The sequence below is a fragment of the Oncorhynchus mykiss genome, chromosome 9 (genome assembly GCF_013265735.2).
Source record: "Oncorhynchus mykiss isolate Arlee chromosome 9, USDA_OmykA_1.1, whole genome shotgun sequence".
Taxonomy (NCBI): domain Eukaryota; kingdom Metazoa; phylum Chordata; class Actinopteri; order Salmoniformes; family Salmonidae; genus Oncorhynchus; species Oncorhynchus mykiss.
This window is the reverse complement of record NC_048573.1, coordinates 19,682,687-19,704,487: the sequence shown is the minus strand read 5'-3', so window position 1 is coordinate 19,704,487 and position 21,801 is coordinate 19,682,687. Positions and strand designations below refer to the sequence as shown.

The 21,801-nt window shown below is 41.1% G+C and overlaps 1 pseudogene; it reads right to left on the bottom strand.

The window, feature by feature from the left end:
• Positions 1–309: 309 nt before the first annotated feature.
• Positions 310–21,801, bottom strand: part of LOC110532966 — an 88,044-nt pseudogene continuing 66,552 nt past the window's right edge.

The window sequence follows — 21,801 nt, the reverse complement described above, 5'->3', positions numbered from 1 at the left end:
AACAAGATACGAGCTGAAACGAGCCACCTACGATTCCCCGCACAGCAGCTTCTTGTCATTGTTGCTAGCTATCTGACTGTTCAGAATCATATCAACGCATGCCTTCCGGTCACGTCGATGGCGTGATGTTGTCAGCCAACCCATCTATATCTAGAACATAAAAGGGTTCGTCGGCAGTCCCCATTGGAGAACCCTTTGAATAACACTATTTGGTTCCAGGTAGAACCCTTTTCCAGGTAGAACTGTTTCCACATGGAACTCTATTGGAACCCTTTTTTTCTAAGAGTGTACAGACAACAAATGGGTTGGTTACTCTTTTTTTCTTTCTTCCTATAACATAAGTAACATTAGCTACCTTTGAGCATAGAAGAATAGACTTCAGCACTTAAGTGTAATATTGTGTTTCCACTTCTCTCAAGCAACAAAGCCATTTGATGCAGTGTGCAAGGCAACAACAGCTTTGCATTGATCAAAACAAATTACCAGGAAGCTGACAGAGCCGGTTTGGGTTCAGCTGACGGAGAATGTATGTATGTGTGTGTGAGAAATAGCTATACTCTGTGAAAAATGTGTGGTCTGTCGACTTTAGCCCAGGTCTGTAGTCGTCCCACTGATACATGTTATACATGGAATACATGTTAGGAGTTCTGGAGCAGTGACTGCATCATATCCTCCTGGAAGATCTATGGTGACAAGAGTAGACAACAACATACATCGTTACCATCATTGGTCAAACCGCCACAGACACGTACAGTGCCTTCGGAAAGCATTCAGACCCCTTGATTTTTCCCACATATTGTTACATTAGTCTTATTCTAAAATAAATAAAACAATTTCCTCAACTATCTACACACACCATGCACGCACCCACATATAATGGAGTTTATTAAAATAGAGGCCATTGTTTCCCTCTACAATAAATCAAGTATTGTGAGCAATACAGTTGCTTAAGTAACATGGATCCAAGGGAATTTTGCCACCGATACCCCCTGTATATTGTCTCGCTATTGTTATTTTGTGGCCTTTTAATTAGTTATTTTTCTATTTTACTTCAGTTTATTTTATACTTGTTGAATTATTTTTCTTAAAATTGTATTGTTGGTTAAGGGCTTGTAAATAAGCATTTCATTTGATTCGTTGCCACAAACAGTATATCAACCCACTGACTGCTTCTCTCACTGACCGTGATAAACGGGAGATCAAATTACCTGGCACTCCTTAAATCTAAGGCGCAGCAAGAGACAGCATAGACAGAAGGGTACAGTTATCGTTAGACACAAAAGGAAAGTAAAAGACAGAATAACACAATGTGCTGGCAACAGTCAGTAGAAAGTGAAAGCTATTGTGAGAGAACAATAAATTCAGTAAATACCAATCGACCTTGGTCAAAGAGCACCATTATATACTCCGCTTAAAGTTAGTCTGATTTGTACATCCATTGTTGGACTTTTGAATTGATGATATATATGGCAGCCAATGATCCTTCAAGAATATAACCTACAGATGCCTCATGAGCTTAGTACCACATCATAAGCCAAAATATAAAATGTTGTTTTAACAATGTAGAGCTTCACAATACATTACGGACTGCAGCGTAAACGCAGAGTAGGAAATACAGTAGATGCGGCACATGTTAGGAATGTTTGACAGGTCTTGCACAAGGAGTGGTGATGCATACTGTTGCTTGGAATAGGGCAGGGTAGTGTGTTTGTGTGTGTCGGAGAAGTTTGTCACTGGCCGCGGGCAGAGTTTGGTACTCACACACTCATCGCCCCCTCCCTACGCCGTTATCAGCTAGCTACACGTTATCAATGTGGGTCGACGCACAAGTTAACTTCGCTATTTTAGTACATACATTGCACACTTTATTCTTACCTCCCACCAGTAACAGTTTGTTATGGTAAAAATAATATACAGACAAGCGTTCATGTTTAATTTAAGCAACGTTTATTGTACTCAATGTTATGGATGAGCGCGCTGTTTGGTTCTGTTCCTCTCTCAGATCGGTAGCTTCCGGGTGGGAGAAGGACCAAAGCTATGGCTTCGGTCTGGCTTTGTTGTGTCTGTCCCGAATGGCTCGTTGACGTGAACGGGCATATTGGAAGACACCATGTCAGTAGGGATGAGATTTTGTAAATGTGTTATATCGTATCATGAGAAACGGATTGCAAAGGTGAAATGCATATAATTCATGATGTTTAGCGGCGTGGAAAATATAGGCTTTGATGATGGTAATTGCTTAATTAATTTGTGTGTTTGTTATGTTCTGATGGGAGGGGCTTCCCCTACAAAAGAAGCCTCTCTTTCAGTTCAAAGGGGGGGGGGGGGGGGGGGGGGGGTATTTTGGATTGAGCTGTTGATGCGAAGTATGCATCTGACCAGACATGTTGCTTCTTATCAGCAGGATTGAGCTGTTGATGCGAAATATGCGTCTGACCTGAGCTGACAAGGTACAAATCTGTCGTTCTGCCCCTGAACAGGCATTGAAAATAAGAATTTGTTCTTAACCGACTTGCCTGGTAAAATAAAAAAATAAAGGCAGCCCCCCGCATCTCTCTGATTCAGAGGGGATTGATGATCAAGTTCGGAATGAACTAATTTCACGTGTACAACATCTATAGACCTGCATCACTATACTGAGAGCTTTGCCGTTTCTAAAATGACCTATTTGGGTGTTTTTGGAGCCTTTATTCATGTTTTTTTTTTGTGGCCCCCATATTACACAACAAGGATGAGGAAGTGATTTGCTGTTTGGGGCAAGTAAAAAATGAAAATAGGAAAAACACACAAAAAGGTGTCTGGACCCTTCTATAACATGTCATAAAAAATGGACATTTGGTTATCCTTTAAGGTTATGTCTTAGATTTTGGGTGGAGTCATGGAACTTTGGTGGGAAAAATGAGGTCCCCGCTGGCAAATGTTGAATACCACTACGTTAAGGTCTAATGTTAGTCTGTGGTGTTAGCTGCATGCACTCGCTGCATGCACAAAGTGATGTAGCTACAGTAAGGTCTAGTCTACCTGTACAGAGACACAGCCCTGCAATTTGAGCTGCAGCTGGATCATGTCCACCTCCTGGGAGGAGCAGAGCTTGGTCAGCTCGGCAGTGCGCGCCTGCATCTCGTCGATGGCCACGTCCACAGGCTTCAGCTCTACCTGCTTCTCCCCCAACACCTCCACACGCTTCTTCACATACGGAAATGTGTTGGCTGCTGGACAGGAGAGATACAGCACAGTCAGGTCTCAAGACAATTATACACTCCATAGACCAAATCACTACACCCTAACAACCTTTTATAACATTGTAACAAATTATAACAGCATTGTCTGGTATTGGTCTTGGAGTAATTTCTCACAGAACCTTCTGTCTCCTTCCATTGTTCTTAAATTATCATTCTGAAACAGCCTTTCTGAGAAGCAGACAATTGAAATGCTGAAGCTAATGTAACACTGATCTAACTGGTAGTCCTTGGTCAAATATACGCACAGGTCATGTCGTGCAACAATTTTATTGCAACAACAAAAAGTAAACATCCCTGAACAAACAAGCCACACATAACAAAACTCTTGTATTGGTTTATAGCAGGGATGGGCAGCTTATATATACAGTTGAATTCAGAAGTTTACATACACTTAGGTTGGAGTCATTAAAACTCGTTTTTCAACCACTCCACAAATGTCTTGTTAACAAACTATAGTTTTTGCAAGTCGGTTAGGACATCTACTTTGTGCATGACACTAGTAAGTTTTCCAACAATTGTTTACAGACAGATTATTTCACCTTATCACAATTCCAGTGGGTCAGAAGTTTACATTAACTAAGTTTATTTTTTATTTTTTATAATATGTTTATTATTTTACAATAAAAAATCAAATAAAAAAGACAGCAATACTAACAATGACAGTCATTGTACTGTTGAATGGGATGGCCAATTTAGAGGACAAAACAAAACTTAACTCACACATACACAAAATAAAACTAAATCCTATTAGGTGGTACATGTATAAGAAGACAGCATATAGTCATTACAAGCAGTGTAGTTCAGCCAAAAATAAATATTGAGTGGAGTACAGCACAGAGTAGCAGCAGATCGTCAACCCAGTTATGAAGCGGGACTAGACCATTTATCCAGTATCGGCTGCCATATTTTGTAAAACATTGGACTTCTATTGGAGGTATTGTATCGAATCTTTTCCATATGCATTACATTTCCTAAATCCCGTAACCACATTTCAAAAGGTAGGTACAGTCTCCAGTTTCCAAAATTGCAATATGAGTCTTTTGGCTAATAGAGTACAAAGAGAGAGAGCTTTCCCTTCGTGATTATTCCCATCAACTGTGCCAAACAGAGCGGTCAATGGGTCTGGGGCTAGAGCTCTATCAAAGGCTCTAGATAAATAATCAAAAATGAGAGCCCAGTAAACATGTAACTTTGGACATGTCCAGAATAAGTGGGTCAACGTCCCCTCATCCTTCTTGCACCTCTCACACAGTGGTGAGGTGTCCGGGAATATTTTATGCAGTTTTACTTTTGAGTAATGTAACCTGCGTATCACCTTAAACTGTACAAGGTTGTGTCTGGCATTCACTGAACTGTGGTTTTTATTCCTGAGAGCTTCTACCCAGTCCTCATCTGAGATTTCTGAGCCAAGTTCTTGTTCCCAAGCCCTTTTAATGGTGTCTGTGGATACCTCCATGTGGGCTTGTAGCACATCATACAGTCTAGAGACCGACCCTTTTGAATGGGGTTTGACAAGGATGAAGCTATCTAATGTAGGACTATTTGGCTTCATGCCATACTGTGGGATATGTGTCCTTACGAAATTGCTGATTTGGAGGTATCTGAAAAAATGTGTTGTTGGTATGTTGAACTTTCCCTGTAATTGTTGAAATGAAGCTAACTGACCATCTATGTATAGATTACCAATTGTTGTGAGCCCCTTCTCCCTCCACTGTGAAAACACCACATCATCCAATGCGGGGTGGAAAGCATGATTCATGCAAATCGGGCTGTCAATGTATACAGTGGGTATGTTAAGAAAATACCTCATCTGTTTCCAGATCCTAAGCGTATGACAAATGACTGGGTTAGAGTCATAAGTGGATTTTTTCACATATGATGGGCTATTAACAAGTGCAGGGAGTGAGGAACGTTGACAGGAGGCCTGCTCAATCAAAAGCCATGCAGGCATATCCTTCTGTCTCATCGCAGGTAAGCTTTCCCTCCAGAAAGACACAATGTTCAGATTAGCAGCCCAATAATACAGTTTAAAGTGAGGAAGGCCAAAGCCCCCCTCTATCTTGTACTTGCATAAATGCTTCTTTGAAATTCTGTCTGCCTTGTTATCCCATAAAAATGGAGTTACTATTGAATCCAGTTTCTTAAAATAGCTTTGTGGTATGACATTGGGTAGACATTGGAAGAGGTAAAGAAACCTGGGTAGGACAACCATTTTAATAGCGTTTATACGGCCAACCAAGGAGATAGGCAGAGTTTTCCAAAAATATATATTTTGTTTAAGCTGATATATTTTCATGTCCCAATTCACTTTAGATAGCTGGTCAAGGTCTCTTGTCACTACAATGCCAAGGCTTGTGAACTTGTCCATCACTGTTCTAAACGGGGTAGATTGCAGAAATTGCATATCCACAGGCCGTGATATTGGCATCAACTCACTTTTTTGCCAGTTTATCTTGTAGCCAGAGAAGGAGCCAAATGTGTTTATCAAGTTAAGTAAGGGTGGAATAGAAGTTTTAGGCTTGGACAAAAACAAAATAACTTTGTCTGCATATAGGGAAATTTTGTGCTGTGTGTCCTTTATTTTAACAGAAGCTATATCGGCACATGCCTGAATGCGAGTAGCAAGGGGTTCCATGGCTATAGCGAAGAGAGCAGGCGAAATAGGGCACCCCTGTCGGCACCCCTTGAACAAGCGGAATGACTGCGACATTTCTTGATTGGTTACCACGGACGCCATTGGGTGTGCATAAATAATTCTTATCCAATTAATAAATTCCTTTCCGAATCCGAAGTGCTCCAGAACCGACATCATATATTTCCACTCAATCCGGTCAAACGCCTTCTCTGCATCAAGAGCTATTACCACTGCCTCAACCTTATGATCGTGATACATTACGTTGAAAAGACGTCTCAAATTGTAGTGTATATGTCGGCCCGGGATAAAACCTGTCTGGTCAGGGTGTATGATGTCAGATATATATGTTTTCAATCGGTTTGCCAATATCTTTGTCAACACCTTGTTTTCTTTGGGGAGTAACGACACGGGGCGATAAGACGACATCTCCATGGAATCCCTATCTTTTTTCAAGATCAGTGCCATTGTAGCCTCATACAGTGTTTGCGGGAGTTTGGCATTTTCTTTGGATTGTTTAAACATTCGCAACATAAGTGGAGCTAGACTGGCGCAGTACTTCTTATAGAATTCTATTACATATCCATCGGGCCCAGGGGCCTTGCTGTTTGGAAATTGTGCTATCGCTGTGTTAATTTCCTCCAAAGTTATCCCTGCATCAAGTGCAGAAGCTGCCCCCCTGTCTAGTTTAGGAAGTTCACATTCAGCGAGAAAGCGTTCCATAGTTTGTGGATCAGTAGCATCGCATTTTGATTGGTATAGCTCTGAGTAAAACTGTGCAAAGCATTTATTAATATCCTGCAGATCTGTTACTATTTTACCCTTCTTGTCTTTTATTTTGTGAATAGCTCTAGATGCCTGTACATGCCTTAGCTGTCTTGCTAATAATTTATGTGGTTTGTCACCCAGTTCAAAATAACTTTGTTGCGTTCTAGCAAGTAAAGAGCCCACCCGTTTCGAAAGGTTGGTATTGTATTCATATTTTAACTTTGTGATCTTCTCAAGGACTGTATACGAGGAATTTGTCCTAAAAACGTTCTCCTGTTCCCCTAACTCTCTTTCAATTTCTCTCAGCCTAGTATTGGCGCGTTTCTTCCTCTCTGATGTATAAGAAATAATGTAACCTCTAATCACAGCCTTTAGAGATTCCCAAAGGGTGGAGTCGTCAACATCCCCAGTGTCGTTAGTTCCGAGGAAAAAGGCAATCTGCTCCTTCAAATACTGACAAAAAGCCTTATCTTTCAGCAGGTATGCGTCTAAGCGCCACGGTCGCCGACCTGTCGACATATTGTCGAGTTTCAGCACCATGGACAGGAGAGTGGTCCGTAATTAGAATAGGGTGATAGGTAACCGACTCAGCCGCTGAGATTAGTTTGGAGTCCAACAAAAAATAGTCAATTCTGGAATATGATTTATGAACTGATTAAAAGAAAGAGTAATCCCTGTCTGTTGGGTGCGTCAGTCTCCAAATATCGACAATGTTAAGGTTTGTCATCAATGTATTTAGACAGACACTGGCATTTGATTGTTGAAGTGACCTTGATAGCTGTTTATCTAAAAGAGGATCTAACGTACAGTTAAAGTCCGCTCCAACAATAACGCTTGTATCCGAGATATTTGGTATGTCCTTAAATACCCTTTGAAAAAATAATGGATCATCGAAGTTGGGTCCATATAAATTGACCAAGGTTACTGGTTTCGAATTCAGTGTACCAGCCACAATAATATACCAACCATTAGGATCTGAAATCGAGGATGAGTAAACAAACGGAATGTTTTTCCTTATCAGGATTGCTACCCCTCTCGCTTCTGCATCAAAGTTAGACTGGTATATCTGACCGATCCAGCCGACTCGTAGCTTGGCCTGAGCGGAGCGTTTAATATGAGTTTCTTGAAGAAACACTATGTCAGCACCCAGTGATTTAAGATGAGAGAAAACCTTAGCTCGTTTCACCACATGCCCTAAGCCATTACAGTTCCAGCTGACTATCTTTATTCCACCTGGTCTACTCTGTGCTCTATTACTATGTGGCATTTCTTATTTTAGAGCAAATTGTTGCTGTCATACAAAACTCAGAAGAAAAACGTCCCGCCGTGCGGGAGCTTGTCATGCCACCTGTACTAATAATAAACGTGAACATAAAACACATACCCCATCCCCCCTCCCGTCCCTTTACTGAGTGACTTCCCCAAACGAAGCACTCCTTGGCTAACACACAAACTTTAGGGTGTCTAGACATACAGCTTGAACTAACTCGTCGTCTATAGATGCTCCGCATATACGCTAATATTAAATAACACTTAACACTTAACTCTCACGTTAGGGGGTGAGTGGCGCTAAAACATGATGTGCCAAACAATGCTATATTAGCCACAACATCTCACCAATCATAACTCCCAAATTCTGATCTTCTAATCGAAAAGACATAGTCCGGAAATCCAAACACATTCCTGGCCTGTATTTGGTCATTTAGTCGGCTGACACAGCCGTTCTGTATCCTCAGCCAGGGAGCTTGCTTGTCAAGAACAGATTGGCCTCTTTTGGGTTGTCAAACGTACGTGTTGATCCTTCGACTGTCACCTTAAACCGGGCTGGGAAGAGGAATCCATATCGGATGTTGGCCGCCCTGCATTTGTTGCGTACCTCATCAAAGGTACGTTGGTTCCTCACCTTCAAGGTAGGATCTGGGTAGAAAGACACCCTGGCTCCGTTGAAGTTAAGGGGGAACTTTTGACTAGCCAGCTTGAGGATGAGATCCCTGGTCTGGGGATAGTGCAGCCGTACAATGAATGGCCTTGGTGGACTGCCCTTGGCCGGCTTCGTTGCCTGAGATCTGTATGCGCGGTCGATCAAGATGGCCGTTTTAAAGTGTTCGCTCCCCAGCAGGGCCGGTATCAGCTCCGAGACAAATTCAGTGGGTTTCCCTTTCTCAGTGTCCTCCTGGATGCCACATATTCGGATGTTCTGGCGTCTTGAATGCGACTCAAGCATTTCCAGTCGGGCTTTCAGGGTTTTGTTGTCATTTTTGAACGTTGCGCACTGTTTCTCTATGTCCTGTAGCCTGGCCTCGTGATCGACTGTCGTCTGCTCAACCTCATGCACCCTTCTCTGAGTTGCCTTCACAGTTTCGGCCAAAGTCCCAATACTCTGTGAGATATCAGCCAACCTTGTGTCCACCTTCTTGCTTAGTGGGTTTATGGCAGCCAGAATGTCACTTTGCGTAGGCTCTGTGGGGGAATCTTGGAAGCTAGCCTCTTCAGCTAACTCCTCGTGGGTTGGCGACGTTGAAATTGGTTCGTTGTCTATCTCATTCAAATGATCTTGTTTAGCACCCCCTTTTCTGGTGCCTTTTCCCTTTGTCATATTTGTTTGAAGTTATAGGTTGTGAGAGGTTAAGATAAATACTAAATTTGTTTCAAAATGGAGCGGAGCTCTAGCAAAGCACGTCTACTCCATAGCACGCTCTCTAGCGCCCCCAATAATACCTACATTAACTAAGTTGACTGTGCCTTTAAACAGCTTGTGCAATTCCAGAAAATGTCATGGCTTTAGAAGCTTCTGAGGCTAATTGATATAATTTGAGTCAAATTGGAGGTGTACCTGTGGCTGCTATGATGGAACTGGCTCTCATGAGGACCACCACAGGAAAAGAAGACCCAGAGTTACCTCTGCTGCAGAGGATAAGTTCATTAGAGTTAACTGCACCTCAGATTGCAGCCCAAATAAATGCTTCAGAGTTCAAGTAACAGACATATCTCAACATCAACTGTTCAGAGGAGACTGCGTGAATCAGGCCTTTGTGGTCGAATTGATGCAATGAAAACACTACTAAAGGGCACCAATAAGAGATTTGCTTGGGCCAAGAAACACAGGCAATGGACTTTAGACCGGTGGAAATCCAAAGTTGAGTCCAAAGTTGAGATTTTTGGTTCCAACCGCTGTGTCTTTGATCTCCACATGTGTTTCCCACTGTGAAGCATGGAGGACAAGGTGTGATGGTGTAGGGGTGCTTTGAATTCAAGGCACACGTAACCAGCATGGCTACCACAGCAGTCTGCAGTGATACGCCATCCCATCTGGTTTGTGCTTAGTGGGACTATCATTTGTTTTTCAACAGGACAATGACCCAAAACACACCTCCAGACTGTGTAAGGGCTATTTGACAATGAAGGAGAGTGATGGAGTGCTGCATCAGGTGACCTGGCCTCCACAAATCACCCGACCTCAAATCAATTGAGATGGTTTGGGATGAGTTGGACCGCAGAGTAAAGGAAAAGCAGCCAACAAGTGCTCAGCATATGTGGGAATCCAAGACAGTTGGAAAAGCATTCCAGGTGAAGCTGGTTGAGATAATTCCTAGAGTGTGCAAAGCTTTCATCAAGGCAAAAGGTGGCTACTTTGAAGAATCTACAATTTATTTATTTAACACTTTTCTGGTTCCTACATGATTCATTTCATAGTTTTGATGTCTTCACAAATATTCTACAATGTAGACAAAAGTAAAAATAAAGAAAAACCCAGGAATGAGTAGGTTTGTCCAAACTTGTGACTGGTACTGTATATATGGAGACTGTTTAGTGCCAAAAATAAGGGGCTAAATACCTGAATCTGTTGTTCCATTGTCACATTGGTCTAACGGGATCGGGAGACAGGCGCAGGAATGCGTAATAGTTTTTTTTTTATTTACCCAAATTACAGCGTGCCATGTAAAAACAAACACGTATGCAAAACACAGGGTTGAAACCCAACCAAAAGAGCGAGGAGTATCTCGAATAAATACACCGGGGCGAGACCAGTAACATACACTCACACAATGATTCCACACGGGACGAGACCCGTAATCATCTACGCAATACAAGTGGCACGAAAGCCAAAACAACACAGGTACTCACACGATCAACGGACATTGGAACAATAATTGACAGCCCAATGGAAATCAAAGGGCATATTTAAGCAATTACAAATCAGTGGGAATGGGGACCAGGTGTGCGTAATGACATAGTTCCGGAGGGATCCGTGACATCCAGGTAGTGAATCTGTTTTCAATGCGTTCGTATGGGCTAATAGTAGTAAGGCCAAATATACATTTTCATATGTTTTACACATTTTTGGGATACTTCAAGGGGTCTTAAAATGTAAAATCAATATAGCTAAATGATCTTTAGTATGACCTTAAAACAATTCCATATAGCTTAGTAGAAGACATCCCCCCACACATTTCTGGTTATATTATTTTCCTGCTGTGAGACGTGGGGTCAAACTAAGATTGTGCACCTATAGGTTGTAAAAAAGAGGTTGTTAACCTAATTATCCTAACCTGCTGCATAAGTTCTCCTAAACCTGTTACAAAAAGTACATTTTGACAAAAACTGTATCCCTTCTAGGCAAAATCCACATGAACGGAACTAAGGCCAATAGTTTCTCCTGATCAGGTCACATGGTCAGGAAGAGCTCCTGGCTTTTGGTATAGCATCATTTATATCAGTGGGTGACCAAACCTTGTCCTGGAGTCCTTCAGTATGTATAGTACTACAGGAATTTCTAGATGGTTCATATTTGGACCATCCTCTCTTCTCAGGAAACAAGAAAATGCATGTTTTTATTTCTGGCTGAAAATTAAATTCATTTGAAACTACTGCAGAGAGTTTCCAACTCCAATAAAGGAAGCAGCCTATTTCCTTATTCTAGGATCTCGTAGACTCAAAAGTAGTACACTGCATAGGGAATATGATGCCATTTGGGACGCAACTATAGTTATTACCTTGCTGGAGTCCTGGATGATTTTGACGTTTTCAGCTCCAAATTTGTACCCGTAGAGCCATAGAAGGCGCTGAGAGATCTCCGACAGACCTGTGCGTTTGGGCTCCTTGTAAACATATTCCTTCCCATCCTCCTCCTCAAAGTAGCCCTGTCAACAAGACATATTAGCAATCTTAGAAAACTGAGAGTGTTCCAAATTCCAACTGGCCAATGGTGGTGCGGATGTTCATGCTGCAAAACAGGTGCAGACTCAGGAGGAAAATATTCAGGCATAAATCAATTAGACTAACTCTCAAATGTGAAATAAAGTTCTTTGTCGGATATTTCAATATATTTATTGGGATTTTTGAATGTATGCAAGCATAAAAAAACGTGACATAATGAAACATGAATTAATAATAATCTAACAATCCATCTATATAAAACAAGGTTGTCATTTTTCATCTCAAAATATAAAATACACTGCCTCCAGAAAGTATTCACACCCCTTGAACTTTTCCATATTTTGTTGTGTTACAAAGTCGGATTAAAATGGATTTAATTGTCATTTTTTGTCAACGATCTACACAAAATACTCTGTAATGTCAAAGTGGAAGACAAATGTAAACATTTGTAAAACACACTGAACAAAAATATAAATGCAACATGTAAAGTGTTGCTCCCATGTTTCATGAGCTGAAAGAAGCTGCTTAAACAGCATGATCATCACACAGGTGCACCTTGTGCTGGGGGACAATAAAAAGGCACTCTAAAATGTGCAGTTTTGTCACACAACAGAATCGCATAGATGTCTTAAGTATTGAGGGAGCATGCAATTGGCACACTGACTGCATGAATGTCCACCAGAGCTGTTGCCAGATAATTTACTGTTATTCTCTAAAACAACATTGGAGACATTTTGGAAGTACGTCTAACCGGCCTCAAAACTGCAGACCACGTATAACCACACCAGCCCAGGACCGCCACATCCGGCTTCTTCACCTGTGGGATCATCTGAGACCAGCCACCAGGATTGTTGATGAAACTTTGGTTTACACAACCAAAGAATTTCAGCACAAACGGCCAGAAACCGACTTATCTGCGTGCTTGTCCTCCCCCCAGGGTCTTGACCTGACTGCAGTTCTGCGTCGTAACCAACTTGTGTGCAAATGCTCACCTTCGATGGCCACTGGCACGCTGGAGAAGTGTGCTCTTCACGGATGAATCCTGGTTTCAACTATACCGGGCAGATGGCAGACAGCGTGTATGGCATCGTGTGGGCGAGCGGTTTGCTGACGTCAACGTTGTGAACAGAGTGCCCCATGGTTGCGGTGGGGTTATGGTATGAACAGGAATAAACTACGGACAACGAACACAATTGCATTTTATCGATGGCAATTTGAATGCAGAGAGATACCATGATGAGATCCTGAGGCCCATTGTTGTGCCATTCATCCCCCGCCCTCACCTCATGTTTCAGCATGATAATGCACAGCAGCCCCATGTCACAAGGATCTGTAGACAACTCCTGGAAGCAGAAAATGGCCTGCATTCCATGGCCAGCTTTCTAACCAGACATGTCACCCATTGAGCAAGGTTGGGATGCTCTGGATTGACGTGTACGACAGCGTGTTCCAGTTGCCGACAATATCCAGGAACTTCGCACAGCCATTGAAAAGGAGTGGGACAACATTCAACAGGCCACAATCAACAGCCTGATCAACTCTATGCGAAGGAGATGTGTCGAGCTGCATGAGATAAGTGGTGGTCACACCAGATACTGACTGGTTTTCTGATCCATGCCCCTACCTTTTTTTTAAGGTATCTGTCCCCGACAGATGCATATCTGTATTCCCAGTAAAATCTTAGAAATGATTGCATGTTGCGTTATATATATTTGTTCAGTGTATCTTGACTAGATAAGTACAGTGCCGACCCGTCATTCAGGGCAGGTGGGGAAGACCCCCACCTGTTTTGAGCCCTACCTGTTTTGCATGTTATTTTGGCATTAATACGCGTCACATATCAGTTTGCAAAGAATGTAAAAAATAAACATTGCATTAATTAAGCCGCATACAAACATGGCCTCTTTTTGCCTTTCTTGAGTAAGGCAGCTCCAAAATGCAGGTGTTTCATCCTAGCTCAGAGAATGACAAGTTTGATGACAAAATATGTAAAACAGGCATGGTGCGAAAAAGAAAGTCTGATGTTGGTTCAGCTTTATGTAGGCCCTAACAGATTGTGCGCACTGCTTTTCACCATTAAAGTGGAATTAATGTATTGTTTAGTATTGTGGCTTTGCTGGCATGCATCTAAAACATGTCTTTTTTTGTCCCACCAAGATTTACATGATAAAATTGCCACTGGATAGGTATTTACGTGAGTCAATACATGTTAGAATCACCTTTGGCAGCAATTTACAGCTGTGAGTCTTTCTGGGTAAGTCCCTAAGAGCTTTCCACACCTGGATTGTGTAACATTTGCCCACTATTCTTTTCAAAATTCTTCAAGCTCTGCCAAATTGGTTGTTGATCATTACTAGTCAACCATTTTCAGGTCTTGCCATAGATTTTCATGCAGATTTAAGTCAAAACTGTAACATTCACTGTCTTCTTGGTAAACAACTCCAGTGTAGATTTGGCCTTGTGTTTTAGGTTATTGGCCTGCTGAATGGTGAATTCATCTCCCAGTGTCTGGTGGAAGGCAGATTGAAACAGGTTTCCCTCTAGGATTTTGCCTTTGATTAGCTTCATTACGTTTCTTTTTTTATCCTGAAAAACTCCCTAATACTTAATCATTACAAGCATACCCATAACATGCAGCCACCAGTATGCTTGAAAATACGGAGAGTGGTACTCGGTGATGTGTTAAATTGGATTTGACCCAAACATAACACTTTGTATTCAGGACAATGTTAATTGCTTTGCCACATTTTTTGCAGTATTAGTTTACTGCCTTGTTACAAACAGGATGCATGTTGTAGAATATTTGTATTCTGTATAGGCTTCCTTCTTTTAACTCTGTCAATTAGGTTAGTATTGTGGAGTAAAATCTGTAACAAGTAAACTTTGGCCCCATGGTGAAATCCCTGAGCGGTTTCCTTCCGCTCCGGCAACTGAGTTAAGAAGGACGCCTGTATCTTTTTAGTGACAGGGTGTACTGATACACCATCCAAAGTGTAATTAATAACTTAATCATGCTCAAAGGGATATTCAATGTTTTTTTTTTACCCATCTACCAACAGCGGCCCATCTTTGCGAGGCATTGGAAAACCTCCCTGGTCTTAGTCGTGGAATCTGTGTTTGAAATTCACTGCTTGACTGAGGGACCTTACAGCTAATTGTCTGTGTGGGTTACAGTAATGAGGTAGTCATTCAAAAATCATGTTAAAACGATTATTACACACACAGTGTGCAACTTATTATCTGACTTGTGAAGCAAATATTTACTCCTGAACCTATTTTGGCTTGCCTTAACAAAAGGGTGAAATACTTATTGACTCAATACATTTCAGATTTTCAATTTTAATGAATTTGTAAAATAAATTGAAAAGAAAACATAATTCCACTTTAACATAATTGGGGTATTGTGTGTGTAGGCGGCCAGTGACAAAAAATCAACATGTAATCTATTTGAAATTCAGGCTTTAACACAACAAAATGTGTTAAAAGTCACGGGTTGTGAATACATTCTGAAGGCACTGTATCACACAGACAGAGATACAAATCATCCCTTATCTATCTGAAGAGAGAAGTGAAACTTAAGCTAAGCCTTGGTGTTGTAGCATTTTTAGCCCTCTCACATCCATCTTCCTCAGAGGCCACTAGTCTACGGGATTGGTGTAATTTCACTTTAATCTAATATCTCTCTCTCTCAGTTAGGGAAGTAACCAAGAAAGAACACCATATCACAGATGGTTGATAGATACTGATATCAGATGTGGTTAAAGTAAGCTTACAAGATACAACCACAAGTACCTCAATGACGCTACATTAGCTAGACTATGACAGATGAGCACTGTTGTTATTTTTCTATAGTAATTAACAGAGAGAGACAAGTTTATTTTCACCCCAAACAAATGCAAGACGGACAGGAAGATACCCTTCAGCAGTATTACTTGTGGCTAGGATGTGGGGATTGAGCTCGGGCCAATTCTGGTGTGAGTTATCTGGCCCAAATGTATTACTTGGGGATCGGGCCGATTGGGGCTACTCTTTGGCAGATGATTACATGGGCTGCTTTAAATAGTTAACATTTCATTATTTATTTTCAATATTTTCTCAATGTTTCTGTGATAAAAAAAATTAAAAAACATTTAAATGAAAATCTTTAAGAATTCTGCGTAGTATTTTCATACTTTGTGCAAGGCAGTTGATAAGCATTTTAAAAAATTGTGGATGGAGCCTCCCCAATACCGCAGCGGTCTAAGACACTGTGTCGCAGTGTAAACTGCGTTGCTACAGACGTGGTTCAAGACCCGTGCCGGCAGCAACCGGGAGACCAGGGGACCCACAATTGGCCCAGCGTCGTCCGAGTTAGGGGAGGGTTTGGCAGATCGGGATGTCCTTGTCCCATCGCGCTGTAGTGACTCCTGTGGCGGGCCAGGCGCATGCACGCTGACACGGTCACCAGGTGTATGGTGTTTCCTCTGACAAATGTATTTTTTTGTGGATGGGTATAATTTTTATGTATAAAATAGTAAAATGACTAAATCTGGTAATGTTGTAGACGTTTATTTAAATTTTCATTTGGGCCGCTTCTGGGGGGATTCTGGTAAGATGCCGGCAAAGTCGACCTGAATTGCGGTAGATGGAAACGGCCTGATGTACTTGGGCCGACACTGGGCATTCATTCATTTTGATTCCAGGCCGATTCAATCAGTTCCGGCCCTCCGGAACTAGCAGGGTAACATCTAAAAATAAGGATGGCGTAAGTAATGGGCTCTCCATCCTTGACAGAGAAGTACAATTGGTTGAGCCAGCATACTAAACAATGATTAGCTAAACATACTAGCATAGCGCTTCGAATACATGCCCCACCCATTGTTACCTTGTAAGTGGTATGCTAGTGGGGATATTGGAAAGGAGCCAGTTCCTCCCCAGTGTCTATCTGAGTCTGTGGGTGCAGCGCTTCACAGGTATGCTGTCTCAAAGGGCATAAAATCAAATAAAAAAAGACTGGGAGGCAAATAGAAGGTGATCTTGTATGTTTTATTCCATATCCACCCACCTGTCCATAGAAGGCCACTCTGAAGTAGGTCCCCAGCAGTCTCCGGCCTGTATGCATCACCTCTAGGATCTTATTGTAAGCTCTGTGCAGCGTGTCATACAGACGGCTCAGTTTCTGAAGAAAGAAAAACCCCACACCACTGGGTATTTGGTGTGTGTGTGTGTGTGTGTGTGTTTGTGTGTATTCGCTTATGATTGTGCACGCTATTGTGTGTCTAACTCTGTGTATGTGTGTGATATTTTTGAGAACAACTACACTGCACTGCATATAGGTTGTTATCAATTAAATGTCACAATATGGTACAGAGAGTTCGGTTTGGCTTCTGGGGGGGCAAGGAGACCCCAGCTCCGCTAAAACCATACGTGCTGACAAATATGTGCCGTCTTCAAGGGATTGTTAAATAAACTATTTGGTTTTAATATCATCACCTCTTGAAGAGTATAGTCAGAATGACACATTTCTGATTATTCCACATTTAGCTCTAACATCAGTTATACAGCATGTGACTGCATGCTTTCATGTTCAGTAAACATCAATTGATCATGTAATTTCAGAAGTGAGGGTAGCCTATCCATTTAGCTAGCTATCTGAGCAAACATGTCATTTAACTTGCTTCATCAGAGATTAGGCTTTTGGAAAGATCCTGACATTGGCAAGTCCTCGTCCTGGGAAAGTTGTCACTCGTACTTCTGTCATCACCACTATAGATGGCAAGCAACTCAAACAATATTTGGATATAGCCATCTAGTTTATCCCCTGAAAGTTAGCTTGTTAATTGGCCATTATTGACGTGATCTGTTATTAGCTAGCTAGCCAATTTGACATGGTCCAACAATCAATGTAGCCTAGCTATTATGTCTGTCAGCAGCAATTGTGACACTTAAAAACAATGTTGAAAAGGGGATAATGTTATCCAACTTCACTAGGTAGGCCTACGTTGGATGGAGAAACAAGTACATTAGGTCTACTTACCACTATGTTAAGCCAACTGTACAAAGTTTCTACTGGTAGCTTTAAAAAGTAATTATGATCAGCTAACAGTACATCGGCAAATGTGCCCTTCTGCTGCTTGACAGGCAGAGCCCACATAGGATGGGAAATTAACCTAAACCACTCATACTTCTCATGTATAGTTAACTTTGATTTTACATTCTCAAATATGCAATTAATGGTGGCCAATCTTGTGAGATATTGTCAGAGAGAGAACAGAGAGGCTATAGGAACATGCCACTGCCAAAAGACAACACAGAGACTGTGTTCCAAATGGCACCCTATTCCCTATGTAATGCACTACTTTTGACCAGGGTCCTTAGTAGGGCACTATATAAGGAATAAGGTGCCATTTGAGACTCGGCCAAAGAGCTTTTTAAAGCCAGAGCCAAAGCTTCTATTCAAGCTAAGAAGAGAAGAGAGTCTCAGCATGAGAAGATGGAGAGTGGGACATTCTTAGGGTAAACTTCTCATGGACAGTATTTACGTGTGAGACCTTATTTCATAAGCTGAGGAAGGACTGAATTAGCCTTGCTTATTTCTGCTTTATAAACACAGGGGACAGCGCAATACACAGACAAGCAGGACATAGTTAATATAGTCTGGAATGTTGAATGGCATTGTCTCAACCTTACAATCAAATACTCATTGTGGGATTCACACAGAAGTTATTTTCCTACAGTCAATCCTAGAATGGTTTTTGGTATTTTAAAAACGAATACAGCCACATCTGTACATGGGTGGTTCTTTGTAAACAAGATGCTGTGTAAATATTGCTCACAAGGATTCAATTTACATTTCAGTCTTGTTTGTGTGTGTGCATGTGTGTGTGTGTGTGTGCATTCATGTGTTTGGCTCGTACCTCAAAGTCATGGTGTTTCTCGTAGACAGGGATGACGAGCTTGGCGATGTGTGTGATCAGTTCGTATCACTCTGCTTTCCTCAGCCCCTCCACACACAGCTCCAGGTGTTCCACTAGGACCTCCACTAGGACCTGCAGATGAACGTGGTATCTTCAGGCGTTTGGAAATTGCTCCCAAGGATGACCCAGACTTGTGGAGGTCTACAAATTTTTTTCTGAAGTCTTGGCTGATTTCTTTTGATTTTCCAATGATGTCAGGCAAAGAGGCCCTGAATCTGAAGGTAGGCCTTGAAATACATCCACAGGTACACCTCCAATTGACTCAAATGATATCAAAAAGAAGCTTCTAAAGCCATGACATAATTTTCTGGAATTTTCCAAGCTGTTTAAAGGCACAGTCAACTTAGTGTATGTAAACCTCTGACCCACTGGAATTGTGACCTTAGTGTATGTAAACTTCTGACTTCAACTGTATAGTACTCTGCATTTGTGTAAAGGTTAGGTTACTCGGTCCAACACTCAAGGGTGTGGGGTTGATCAGCCTCCTTATTGCAATAATTAATCGATATTGAATAAAGATGATTGTTTGAAGAAAGGACAAAGTCTCTCTCTCTCTCTGCTATTATTCTAACACCTTGGCCATAGGACTTGGCAAGATGGCACCAGTTCAGGAAAAACAGGTCAAGCTGTTATCAATCACATCAAAGACTTATCAATATTGCGAGATGAATCCATGTGAAATATTAACCAGTTCTATTGGCAGTTAATTATTATATGATTTATAGAAGAAGAAAAATAGTGGTGTCTATTGTTAAAAGCAAATATGACATGATGAAATCATTGTCATTATAGGATCACAACTGTACACAAGCCTGCATAAATGCACACACGCATACACACACACACACACCTCAGTGTAGTAGACATCCTGCATGCCTGTGTCATCCTTCATGGCGGCCTCCTCTTCAATGTTCGGAGTGATCCTCTTGAATACAGCCAGGCCACTGGGGAACATCTCTGAAAGAACGACAACAATAACAACAAAAGACAGAGGCAGTCTCTATGCTACTTCATTCTTTCACCACTATTGGGTGGAGGAGAGTAGACCAGCACTTCAGACAACATAAAACGAGGTCCAGCACATCTTGGATGATGCATTCTCAGACTTTGTAAAGCTGTTGCTGTTCCAAGTGGCGCTCTTTGTTATTGTTAAACCAGTCAGTGGATGTTGTCAGTGTTGTAGTACTCGAGTCCGGTCTATAGACCACATATTGCATGTCAGGGTCTTGTCTAGGTGTCGGATACATTTTTACTCGGTCTTGACTCGGTTTTGGACAATGAGGACTCGTAATTTCTTCCCGAGACCAGCGGAGTAAAAACCTCAGTTTAGTAAGGGGAGACTGGGGGGTGTTGTAACATATTTGGAATTTTTGTATATTATAAACCTGTTTGGGTTAGTTGTAATTTGTGGGTTGCGGACATGTTTTTTGGAACTCAGTCGAGGTATTAACTTAATGTTGAGAGTTAGACTATAATATATGCCATTTAGCAGATGCTTTTATCCAAAGAGACCTATAGTCATGCGTGCATACATTTTATGTAAGGGTGGTCCTGGGAATCAAACAAGCGCCATGCTCTACCAACTGAGCCACAAAGGACCACCAATTTAACGTAGAATAGTAGGATACAGAAGGTGAAATTTCAAAATGTGGTTGTTTTTCTGTTATGTCAGTCACGGGCAGTGTTCCAATACGCATACTTGTATTCTATCTAGAGCGTATAGCGAGAACAGAAGTCACCTGTCATTTTCAAGTGTGATTCCAAACATAAGAACGCGAAATGGCAAGTATGTACTAAGTTTTCCAGAAGTTCTATAAGCGAACTTGGGAGGTCTGGAAAACAAAGCATGCATGGGAGCATACTTTTTTGTTCCCTTCGTGGGGAGGCTATCTTATAACACCTTGCGAAGTAGTGAACATTCCCAAAACTGCTGAATTAATGGCGGACTTAAGTCCACGGTTGGGAGAGAATTTTCAGAGGAATAAGGAATAATTTTGTAAAGTTTAAGGATTATGTTTATTTATTCACCAAATTATGTTAAAATGTTTAACCAATTACTTTCATATGAATTTTTAATTCAAAAAGTTTAGAATGTTTGTCAGCCCACTAGCCAAGCTAAATTAGCTCATCGGACACTAGCTAGCAGGCGGTCTCGTCCTGGTTATCAGGATGTGAACTCTCAACTTTATTGGAATGAGAGGCAGGGGGAGGGGCTTGGTGTGTGTAAACCATAAAGGAAGAGGCAAAGACAGAGATTTCGCTCTCACCAAAATATGTCCAAAATATGTCCAATGTGTTTCAATGGGCTTATTTTGCACCAAAGTTTGCCTCCTGCCTTTGGGACAATGAATCCCATTGTCAGGGTGGAGTCTTTATATATTATATACAGATCTCTGGTGTAAATGGGAAGATGCACACATCTATATATATATATATATATATATATATATATATATATATATATATATATATATATATATATATATATATATATATATATATATGCACACATTTATTTATTTATTTATTTTATATGCACACATTTATTCATTTATATATATATATATATATATATATATATATAGTTCATAGACCCAATGCCAAGGTATTGGGACATCAAAGACCTGTTCCCAACTAACTTGAATTTTATACGGCATTGCCTTGTGTCGTTAAGTGAAACGGATTCATTTTTCGATGTATACTAATACTTTTAAGCCATTTATGATTTTGAATGGGTGGCAGACAGAATCATTATTTAATTTCTTCTATAGGTAATTGTCTCTTCCAATTTTGTGGCAGAGCCGCGATGAGTTGGTTATCATTTTGCATTGAGCATTAGACCTCCATACACTGTTGTTAGTTGCTTGCTAACCCACTATTCTCCGGTAGGTCATCATTGTAAATAAGAATTTGTCCTTAAGTGACTTTCCTAGTTAAAGGTTAAATATTATTTAAAATAAAAAAATACTTAAACAAAGATCCATTTTTTCTGATATCTCCAGACTAGGAACTTTGTCAGAGCTAACACCTGCATTTCCCCATAGGC